The sequence below is a fragment of the Manis pentadactyla genome, chromosome 18, assembly GCF_030020395.1.
Source record: "Manis pentadactyla isolate mManPen7 chromosome 18, mManPen7.hap1, whole genome shotgun sequence".
Classification (NCBI taxonomy): Eukaryota; Metazoa; Chordata; class Mammalia; order Pholidota; family Manidae; genus Manis; species Manis pentadactyla.
The window spans coordinates 22724883-22736568 of NC_080036.1; the positions used below are offsets into that span (position 1 = coordinate 22724883).

General features: G+C 45.3%; 2 long non-coding RNA genes across 2 annotated transcripts in view; one reads left to right on the top strand and one right to left on the bottom strand.

The window, feature by feature from the left end:
- LOC130681510 (uncharacterized) overlaps positions 1-715 on the bottom strand; it is a 46777-nt gene extending 46062 nt beyond the window's left edge. Inside the window, exon 1 of the long non-coding RNA XR_008994707.1 lies at positions 597-715. This is a non-coding gene — a long non-coding RNA (uncharacterized LOC130681510). The remainder of the gene's footprint in view (positions 1-596) is intronic.
- A 107-nt stretch (positions 716-822) lies between these two features.
- Positions 823-11437, top strand: LOC130681511 (uncharacterized). The gene is made up of 3 exons (XR_008994708.1): positions 823-893; positions 6651-6793; positions 9059-11437. It is a non-coding gene; the product is annotated as an uncharacterized LOC130681511 (long non-coding RNA).
- Positions 11438-11686: the final 249 nt, after the last annotated feature.

Sequence of the window (11686 nt, forward strand, 5' to 3'; positions counted from 1 at the left end):
CTGCGCGAACCTGCGTTCTTGCGTTCAGGGCGGGGCACCTACGCCGTCTACACGCCACTTAAGCAGTAAGCTTGTCTACTTGTGTCCAGAGATTTTGGTACATGGTGTTTGGTGTTTCTGAACTTTCACAGCGTCTTTCCCCAGATGGGGCTTCTGCCTCCCTCCGCAGACCGATCCCTGAGGCACTGCCCGGCCCGGCCACGCTCTGGCCCCGCCAGTCCCCGGCGTGGGCTGCGGGCGCCGCGTCCTGAGGGCGGGCTCCTAGCCGCCCGCCGTCTTTTCCTCATTCCTTGAGTGTTCGCCATGACGAAGGCCCGTGCGCATGCATTATCTCATTTAACTTGCACAGCAGCCTTTGAGATGGGAGTTTTTCATTTGGTAAAGAGAAAACAAGCTCAGGGAATAATGTACTCGGCGGGGTCTCCGCAGAGCCTCGGGCATCTCGGCTCCCACTCCGCCTGGAGGTTCCCCAGTGAGCCTCCGACCCGCAGCGTCTGCGGCGCCCGCACGCGGGTTGGAAAGGCAAACGCTGGGCCCACACCAGGCCTCAAGTGGAAACTGGGGGAGGCGGGACACAGTCTTGGATTAACAAGTACCTGGTATTCGGGCCCCTTAAGACTCCTTCCCTCCAAGCCTCCTCGCGAGTAAGAAAAGGGAAGCTGCCCGTAAGGGCTGACTACGTGGCAGGCATTCGGAGGAGGCAGTTTCGTGTTTGGTCATCCTCCCCACTGGCCTTTCACAGGAGAGGAAACCAGCTACACTTCCCACAGGTGTAGAATGCTAACTTTTGTATGAAATGGTACGAGGTACATGCTGTTCGCTGGTAACTTACATAAAAGATCCCTGGAAGGATATCAAGACGTTACTACATTGTTTTGCCTCCAAGGAAGGAGGTAGGTTGCTAGGGGGACCGAGTTGGGAACTTTTTTTTTCTTCTGGAAGTCTTTGTAACGTTTGAATTTCAACCACATGAATCCATGACTTACTCCAAATAAAAGTAAGCAGTTAAAAAGTACACGCAGAATAGAATGAGATCCAAAACCAGATTTTGAGTTTAGAAATCTGACGTTCCAGGTTCCATGTGCTATAGTGACTACACATGAAAAACTTCTAAACCATAAAATGCTTTATAAATTTGAGGTATTGTCCTTGGCAATGAAATACTAAATGATTTCTTAGAAATTTAGCTTTTATTTTAAACCTTTGAATAATGACCATGTCTGACTCTGGTGGCTACGTGACACATTGTATGGTACGTGAAATTATTCTTATTTTCAGTACTGCTAACAGCTATAAAGTAACCATAAAACAGAACATAAATGTAATGCCTAGCCTCTGAGGAATATGGACGTGTAATTAATTGATAATTGCAAAGAGATTTGAGCTCTTTCAGTAGATAAATATGGAAAGGCAAAGTGTTGTCCCAAGACTGATCATTGTGTTGAATATTGTTGGTATATATTTATGTCTATTAGGTTCAGTTTACAATTAAATAGATACAAATAATGCTTTTCATTTTCTCGTGAATCTGCATCTAAAATATGTGAAGAGCTTCCTGGGTTGGAAGATTGGTCATTCATTCTGCCACTCTTTATTGGAAATTGCAAAAGCAAATCAGGGCTGTGTGACTTGGGCATGTTACTTAAAGCCCTGAGTGCCTCAGTTGCTCATCTGTTGAAGGAGATTATTAACGTACTTGCCTCACAGACTTCCTGGGAGGATAAATTGAATCAAAGTATGTTGGAACAGTGCTTGGCATAATGTTAGATAAATCGTAACTTAAAAAGTCTAGAAATAAAGCTTGGTGACAGTTCAGAGGAGAAAGATGTCAGTGTTTGTTTTATGCCTAGAATTTTATTGCTGGAAGAGATCGTAAAGATCTGTGATTATTTTTAAACACTTGTTCCAAGCAGTAGTGTTTGATCCTTGAAGTTAGGAAATTGACTGTGGTGGTCCTTTAAAAGCTGCATTGTCCAGCTCCTGGGCCTGCAAATTCTTACAGAGAGAAGACGGAAGTTTTTCCCTAGGTCCACAGGGAGCTGAAGTGATGACGATGGAGCTGGCTGGTGAGATGGTTGTGCCTGCCTCTTTCCAATTGTACTTTCAGTGACGTCATGTTGGCAGCTTGAAATTGGCCACAATGGGAGTATTTACACCCCAGAAAGAGGTAAACACTACAAATCCAAAGGCTTTCGCCCTTGGAGAACTGGTGTTAAATATCAGCACACCACTGCTTGTTACCCACAGCAGAAGTCTTGCTGGGAAAAAAAGGCCCAGAAAAGGCACCTACTCGCTCTTGGGTTGCCCAGTGTGCCTGGACCCAGGAGTCACTCAGTGGCCTGGGTTAAGATATTTCAACAGCCTAAGTCTCTTACTGGAATCAAACTGTAAATCAGAGGTGAGTCACGAGTTTTTCCTGGGTGAGTCAGTCTAGTATTACACAAGCATTTCTGGGGGAAGGGGGAAACTGGGCAGCCTAGGGAGAAGAAACCTGCGTCATCAACAAAAGGAACTAAACAGAGGGAGGAGCGTACTCCTCTGCTGGAGGTGTCTGTGGCCCATTGTATTTCTGGAAGTCATGAACCCCAAAAACTGTTCTTTGTTTTGTTTTTTTGTCATAGACCTTTTTAGTTGTGGCATATTAGACCTCTCTGCCTAATTCTTAAAGTCATTCAGTGAAGGAGCTAGGAGGGGATTTTCCACAGTATAGGAAGCCATTTCTTAGTCATTCATTTATTCATTCAAGAAACCTGTAGTAAGTGCCCATCTCAGTGGTTGTCATAGCTGCATTAGAATCACAGGAAGCTTGCAAATCTACCTCAGTTTAATCTGATGGGATTTGTATGTGTCACATGCTGAGTAATGGTCCCCAAAGACATCCTAATACCTGGAACCTGTGAAAGTTACTTCGTTTGGAAAAGAAAAAAAAGGGGCTTTGCTGATGTGATTAAGTTGAGGCTCTTGAGATGGGGAGGTGATGTTGGATTGCCAGGGTGAGCCCTCTTTCTCCTAACATGTGTCCTCATAAGAGGGAGACAGAGGAAGCTTTGACTATACAGGCAGAGGCTGGAGTGCTGTGCCTACAGGCTGGAATGCCAGGGAGTGCTGGCAACACCAGAAGCAAAGGGGCAGGGGGCAGATTTTCCTTTAGAGCCTTCAGCAAGAGCATGGCCCTGCCAATACCTTCATTTTGCATTTCTAGCCTTGAGAACCATGAGAGAACAAATTTCTGTTGTTCTAAGCCACCCTGTTTGTCATAATTTGTCACTATAGCCCTAGGAAACTAATAGATGGTAGGACGAGACTTGTTTTGAAGCATCTTCATAGCACTTGACATGTGATTTAGCAAACTTCAGTTATCTGCATTAGAGATGAAGGGTTGGTCCGGATGCAGATCCCACCCAGGGTCAATCCCTTGACTCAGTCCCCTTTCTCAATAGGTCTGCAGCCCAGGGATCTATGTTTTGAAAACAAAATGAAAACAAACCCTCAGGTGATTCTGATACATGGCTCTTTGCAAGTCCATCCATCTGCTACGTGCCAGGTATCCTGATAGACATTAGAGATGCAAAGAAGGCTACAACCTAGCAAGAATATGCAGGAATAAGACAATTTCAGTCAAGTTCTGAAATAACTGTTAAATAATAATAACTATTGAGTTGTTTCTTCATGCTAAACGCCATCTCTATATGCCATCTTTCCTGATCCGCAAAACAGTTGTAGGAGGAGGGTATTAAGATCCCCATAGAAAAGAGAATCTTGGAAGGTTAAGCAATTTGCTCAGTGTCATCCAGATGGTATGGAGAGAAGCAGGATAGCTAGAAAATACTGGTGGGCGGTGGGGGGGCAGTCCAGGCCTGAGCTCTTGCGTCAGCAAGGGCAAAAACATGGCAGTGGAAGGGGCTGAAGCCCACTGGGAACTGCTGTGGGGTGGGGGGGCTGGCACAGGGGTGCTGGAGGGGTGGGGTAAGAAATGAGGCAGAGGAGAGAAGTGGGGGACTGCGCCGCCAAACCAGGCAGGCACACTTTTCAGCTGAGGTGCTCAGGGTCACCCTGAGCAGCCTGGGAGAAGGAGCCCAGGAACCCCGGAACTTGGCAGGAGCAGTGCAGGGAATGGGCACTTAAGAGGGACCTCTGTCTCCCTCCATGTATCCACCCAGCATTCAGTCCTGTACCTTCCTACACCTTAGCGTTGGTATGTCTACGGCGAGGGGAGTCCTCTCAGCTGTCAGGCGCTTAAGTCCAAGGAATTGTGCAAAGCTCCTCATTAGTAATTATTCATCAGCAATTTTCAGCTCTTTCAGGATGAAATTTAAAAAAACAAAACAACACATCTTGCAGCAAATCTGAGAAGAAAACTGTCTTGCAGGGCAGCGTTGGCCCCCCCAGGGCAGAAGCACAAATGAAAATCAATGGGAAGGAATTGACAAGACTTCTCTGAACATCAACAGAACTTTGTGCTGGCACTTTGCATGTATTTTACTCCGGAGAATAACCTTGTTTTTAGAAAAACTTGCTATGGAAAAAATTTAAATATACGGAAGTAGAAAATAATGGAATGAATCGCCTTGCTCTATCACCCAACTTGAACAGTTTGAAACAGCCAGCGTTGTTGAACCTATACTCTTCATCCACTCTCCCTGCTACATGTTTTATTGTGATATGCCCCAACACTTATTTAGAAAATTTCAAACCTATTGAAAAATTACAGGAATAGTATAAACATCCATATCACCCAGATTTCACCAACCCCCCCATCTTTATGGAGATATAATTGTCATAACATTGTGTAAGTTTAAGGTATATAACCTGTTGACTTGATGTAGATGGCAAAATTATTACCACTATAGCTTAGTTTAGATTCACCAGTTAACATTTTGCCACATTTTCTTGATCTTCTCTCATTCTTTTGTACTGAGAGCTGCAGAGCAACCCCATCGTTAAAGTTAGGGAAACTAGAGATGAGAGTGGTCAATAATTGCCCAAGGCTCTTATTTTATATGTCATAGAGCTGGGATTGAACCCCAGGTCTGTGTGCATCTATTCATGCTCATCAAAAAAGAAAAAAAAACAAACAAGTTGACTGTGCATTAACTGAAACGGGAATAGTCAAGGGAGCTGCCTCTGGAAGAACCCTTAGCTCAGAGCAGCTGCCCTACCTGGCTGAACAGTCTCCTCCCTCAGCATCTAAGCTGAAGGCTGTGTGCGTGGTAAGGGGTCAGGAATGCTAGCACTCAGGGCTCTAGGCTATTTAAAGAGCCCCTGAAGCACTGGGGCCATTAAAAGAAGCGATGCCCTTTCTCTGAGAGTGAGTTCCAGTTTTTAAGCTTTTTATGCGTTGGCCCCTCCCTGTCAGTTTCCCTTCAAGTCCCAGTTAAGCCAGACAGGCGGGAGCCATCTGCAGCTTTCCCCTTTCTTGTACTACCTCCTAGTCATTGGGTTCTTGAACTTTCCCCCAACCCAGGCCTTTCCCTTTATCTCCATTGCCCCTGCCCTGATCCAGGACACTTCCTTCCTCCCCAGACTCCAGGGAGAGTTCTCTAACGGGTCTCCCTGCCTCCACTCAACTCCGCTTTCAGCCAGTCCCCAGAGCATACATAGCAACCCTGTGAAACTGCAAATCTGAATTTGTCAAATGCAAATCCAATCTAGTCACCCAGCTCTCTCTCCACCTCCCAGGGTTTAAAACCCTTTAATGACCTCCTATTACTCTTTGGATCTGGGCCCAAATCTCCCAAAAGAACAAGGCTTCTGAGGCCATGAGCTCATCCTCCGGGACGGCAGCTCCCATCCTGCTCCGCTGTGCTTTGGGCTCCAGCCATGTGAACGTGCAGGCTTCCTGTTCACCTGGAAGACTTTGACAGGCTCTTCACTCTGCACAAGCACCCCCTTCCCCCTCTGTCTTGCCAATGGGTTTCAGCCCCAGGCAAGTTCACTTTGGATTCAGTGAGATGGAGGAATGTCAATGGAATGGAAAGTTCTCGGGGTAAAAGGGTTTATTAACCAGCTTGTTCTCCCCGCATAGGTCAAGCAATAGTATTGCATCCAACAGCCGGCAGGTCTGTAATCCTCCTTTGTATCTGCCTCTGCCCAGAGCACTGGGAAGAGCTCTTTACGTAGTTACTCAGTCAATAATAGCTTGTTGCCTACCGATGTGGGGCAGTAGCCTAGCAGTAGGCCAGTTACATCATCAAGTAGTTTAGGTTCAGGTGAGGATCCTGGCATAGGAATTTAAATTTTCCCCACGCCATCCCACCTACCAACTCCTGTTCTTCCTAGGATCATGGCTTCCTCTTTTTCTCATCTCCCCAGGACGCAGGCTGGTACACTTGTACACTCACAAAAGAGGTGATATTTTGTTGGTGCGATTCTTTGCTCCTACCTCAGCTTGTCCATAATGTCCATGGACAGGGACTGTATCTTCCTTTGCTGGTCCTGCATCCTAACTGTGGTGATAGGCGCATACTGGCATTGACTGCATATGTGTTGAATGAATGAGTGACTAGATAATTGAGTAACAGAAGTTAGTGCTTAGTTCTGAAGACCAATGTTAATAACCAATTACTTAGCACCGTTATTGCCATCTAGTGGTGATGGATGCATTACACCGCCTGGACCATTTTCAATGATTTCTTCTTTTCCCTTTACAGTTTTGTGAGATCTGCCAGAGTACTCCTGGCACAGAAGGGAACCAATACTTGAATAACAGATGCTTGCTGAATGTTTGCCTTGTTTCAAGTAATACAGAAGGCACTTCTCAACACTGCCTACTTGGGACCTGAGCAAGGGAAAGGTAAGCTGCCTTCCCAAGGTCATGTGCTAAGGAGGACACCCTTGATTCAACCTCTGGACACAAGGTGTATGTTTTTGTATGCTTCCTTGCTTGCCTCTGACATTTATTATATGAAATGTACCCAAAGAAAACTAGAATCCTTATAATGGTTGCAGAGGGCCTGAAGAAAGCTTTCTTTAATAGCAGAAAACATTTTGTGACTAGAGGGTGTGCTATGGGGCTCCTCAAATTTCAGTAGGCTGCTACACATGAGGCCCTGTGGGTGCTCTCATTTTGAAGGCCCCAGGACAACTGGATAGACAATATTTGTGGATTTCATAGTAGGTCTTTCTTGGTGTATGTTTCCTAGGCTTTTTGACGGCTTTTTGACTTTGTGACCTAGTGTGGGGAAAATGGAAGCTCCTATGGCCAGGATCCTCGCCTGAACCTAAACTATTTGATGATGTAACTGGCCTACTGCTAGGCTACTGCCCCAACACCCATAGGTAATAAGCTGTTATTGACTGAGTCACTATATAAAGAGTTCTACCCAGTGCTCTGGGCAGAGGCAGAGACAAGGAGGATTATAGATTTGCAGACTGTTGATGCAGACATAATTTTATCGCTCAACCTATCAGGGGAGAACAAGCTGGGTAATAAACCCTTTTACCCGGAGAATGTTCTGTTGATTCCTCTGTCTCACTGAATCCATAGTGAACTTGCCTGGGGCTGAAGCCCCTTGGCAAGACACCTAGGAAGCTCTGGCCTTCAAGTCTCTACAAAGTTTCAGAGCTCTTATGGAGTAAAATTTTTAACAGCCTTCAAACAGTGCATTTGAGATCTAAGGTAAATACTAATTACAAGTACACCAGCCACCTTGAATATTTTTTGAAACAAAGTAGAAGATACATAAAATGTATGAAACAATTATACTTTGCTTTATGTTCATGACAAGTTTATGCAAGTACATTTTTGGTGGGGATGTAAATTTGGTAACATTTTCTATGTTGAGTAAAGTAGAAAGGAGCCAGAGTTAACTTCATTTGGCAAGTTGGGTGGTGGGCTAAGAAACATGCTATTTAAAAAACACCTGTTGTGAATTCTGTTAGAGGCAGATGGTTTCCAACTTGAACTTGCAGAAGAATCACTAGTGCTTGTTAAGGCATAGCTTGCTGGAGCCTCACCCCCAGAGTTTCTGATTCCGTACAGCTGGGAGAGGGCCTGAGACTTTGCATTTCTAACCAGCTCACAGGTGATGCTGATGTGGCTGGCCCGGGGACCACACTGGGAATTAGGAGAGCAGTGCATCATATCCTCATTTACTGCAGTCATTTCCCGCTTCCTGTCTTTTCTGGACAGGTCAAGATTCAGAAACAAGCTTCACTGTTATGTTCCCTTTCTGGAGGAAGGCAGGACAGAGGGATTTCCTTTCAGCCTGTCTATGGGGCTCATGTCTTATCCAGCTAACTTGGCAGTAGTCAATGACCCTGGACCTGGCTTGTTGCACTTGGGAGAGAGCCTCACTAATAAACACTGCTGTGGCCCGGCGGGAGTGCGCAGGCTGGCGGCTGCTGCAGGGTCTCTGTGGTCCCACGGTATCAGCTTACCTGGCATTTTGGGAATATCTTTGCCTGGCCTGTGTGGGTGTGTGCACCTGAGACCCTTGGTGGAGGCTGTCCTCATTTCTTACTGAGTGTGGCAGCTCTCTCCTCCCGGTCTGGCATCCTGTCTGGCTTCTTTGATCCAAACCTCCACTTGGCAGCCAGGGCCCTCCTGGCACACAGGTTAGGTGTTGATGTGCAGCACCCACCTTTCAGAACATCTATTTATCCTTCCAGAATAAAATTCCCTCTTTAGCAAGGTACCCAAGGTCTTTATATCCATCCTCTACTCTTAAGTGCAGTGTTCTGGTTTTTCACATCCTGAATTTTCTGCCTACAATGTCCTTGTGTCATTTCTTTGCCTATTTAATTCCTTTTTTTTAAACCTAAAGATAAGTCCTTACATAACTCTCTGTGATTCAGGCACACATTGCTTTATAGAATGATTGAATAAATGCATGAATTAGTAAATGAATTGGAATGCAGAAATGGGTTTTTAAAAATTAGAAAATACACATAACATAAAAATTACCATCTTAACCATTTTTTTGTGTACAGCTCAGTGGCACTAATTACATTTATGTTGTGTAACCATCATCACCATCCATCTCCAGAACATTTTTCATCTTGAAAAACTGAAGCTCTACTCATTTAACACTAACTCTCTATTTCCCTCTCCCCCCAGACTGTGGCAGTCATCATTCTACTGTCCATCTCTACAAGTTTGACTGTTCTGGATACTTCATATGAGTGGAATATACAGGATTTGACTTTGTCTGAGCAGCTTATTTAACTTAGTCCAGTGTCCTCAAGCTTCATCCATGTTGTTGCATGTGTTAGAATTTGCTCCCCTTTTTAAGGTTGAATATTCCACTGCATGTATGTACCACATTTTGTTTATCCTTTCATGCAGAGAATGGATTTTTGTACAAGGCTTTACTTTGCAGCATTGAAATAGCAAAAGACAGGTCGCATGTCTGTGTGCAGGGGGTCAGTGGTAGGAAACAGGCACGACCTTACAGTGGAGGCCTGTGTGGCTGCGATAAAGAATGCGGCCTCTTCTTCTGTGCTGATATAGAACAAGCTCTAGAGCGTTAAGGTATAGAAAACTGTGTGGACTGTTTTACTATAGGTGTATAAACAACAGGACAACAAAAACCTGTACTTTCTGTCATTGCCCGAGGCTGTCTCTGAGGGAGAGAACCAGATGATGTACTTTTCTCTCTTTTCTCTGTGCGCTTTGTTACACCTTTGGCATTTTGCACCAGGCGATATGTATTTCCTATTAAAAAAGAAATGTCAAAAAGAATGGAAATAGCCTGTCCAGAGGGAGACGTGATCGATTTCCTGCACATCTTATGCAAGGAGGGATGCTCTGGGCTTACAAATAATATTAAATTAAGCCAGTGAGAAAGACCTCAGTTAAACTCGGTTGGTTGATTCACTTGACTGTCAGTAAAGGTTAACCATGGAGCTCATTCTCTGACCACCTCCAGCAATTTTTTTAATAACCGAAACTTATCAATAGTATAGTGATCAGATCAGTGCAGTGCTCAGAGACTGACCTGGGAAAGCTCTATCCAGATGAATCTAAGGACAAAGCTTTCACTTTATGCACTGTACCTCGCAGTGGCTGCTCAGGTACAGGCTTCTGAGTGTCTGCTCTTTCAAAGCCGTCTGAAGCAGCCCGGAACCCTACTTTAAGATGAATTTGATAGTCTTGTCTGAATAAGTGCTTATATCTGGGTCCACAGGAGCTGGTGTCTTCAGATCAGGGGTAATGGATAGGGCTTCCTGTAGAATGAATGTTTGTTGATTACTAAAGTGTCTGTTTGAGTTAATTGCCATCATTTGTATCATGGTCTCATCATTTGTATCAAGTGCCTGAGCAAGACAAGCATATCTTCCTGTTGTTCGGCTGGGTTTCACCCCATTAAAAGCTGTGAGATTATCAAATTCTTCATCTTCCAGACGATGGTGAAGTCCTGCTGGCACATTCGCTCCATGACAAACATGCCCTGGACATTTGTTATCAGTGACAAAAAATGTTTCTGTTTTAAATATTCCAGTTTAATAAAAAGATAATCATAATGTTCCTGGTTTCTGAAGAAACCTGCTGGAAATCACCAGAGCTGGGATGACCCTGGGTACCGCTAACAATGGCTAACATTTCTGTAGCTCCTTCCTGCCGCTCCATTACTCCTCATTGTCCTCAAAACAAATTCCCTATGAGGCCCTGGAGGTTCTCAGGATCTGCTCTCCACCGTAACTCTCCATTCACACTTCACGCTCCACAGCTTTCACAGTAACTGCCCCAGCTTCCCAAATGACTCCTTTTCTGGGCACACTGTAATTCTCTTTCGTCCGCCTTCTGCACTGTTCTGTCTCAAGTGCTAGTGTGTTCTTGCTCGCTCTGCGTTGCCCGACCTGTTCTTTCTCCAGAGCCCAGCTGAGATGTGACCTCTTCATGGGGGGTGTTTCCTTGACAATGTAGGTGAGGTCAAAGGTCCGTCCTTGGGCTTTCACGGCTACCCTGGCGGTCACCTAACCCCGTATTGTCATTGCTTGTTTATGTTTGCTGGACTTCCAGCTCCTCTGGGCAGTGGGTCTCAGACGCGTCCAGGCCTGTCAGCATCGCCTGGAAGGCTTAGTAAGGCAGAATGCTGGGCCCCACCCCAGGGTTTTTGATTGAGTAGGAGAGGTGGGGGGGGGGCAGGCAAGAATTTCATATTTCAACCAGCTTCCAGTTGATGCTGATGGTGCGGGCCTGGGGGCCACACTGTGAGGACCCCCTGCTGTGGGGCAAGGGCTGGGCTTGCGTTATTTATCTCAGTATCCCCAGCACGTGGGCCATCTTGGTACATAATTCATGGTCAGTAAGTATTTGTCAGTGTCGAATGAATGAGCGCAGTCAGGGTTATTTTGGACATTGCATCCCCCAGGTGTTTCCAATAATATGCTGGTGGGAAATCTAAACACTTTCAGAGAAGTGATGAGAAAGATGATGGGGAAGGATGCAGTGCCTGACACACAGGAAGAGCACAGTGAATACCTGGACGGTGGTGGGGAGCTGGGTGGGGACATTCGGGGAGATTCAGGGAGAAGCGAGGAGGCAAGAGGGGAGGGAGGTAGATCCTTCCTACCTTCATGAGCTGGGGGGCTTTAACACATTCATTTTTGTTTTTGTCATTCTTATTCTCTAATGTGAACTATTTAAGACTGTAAACTTTCACCTAAGTGGCATTTTTGTTATATCCCACATGTCTCAGAATGTAGTTATTTTGTTATTGTTTCACTTCTAAATATTTTGAGA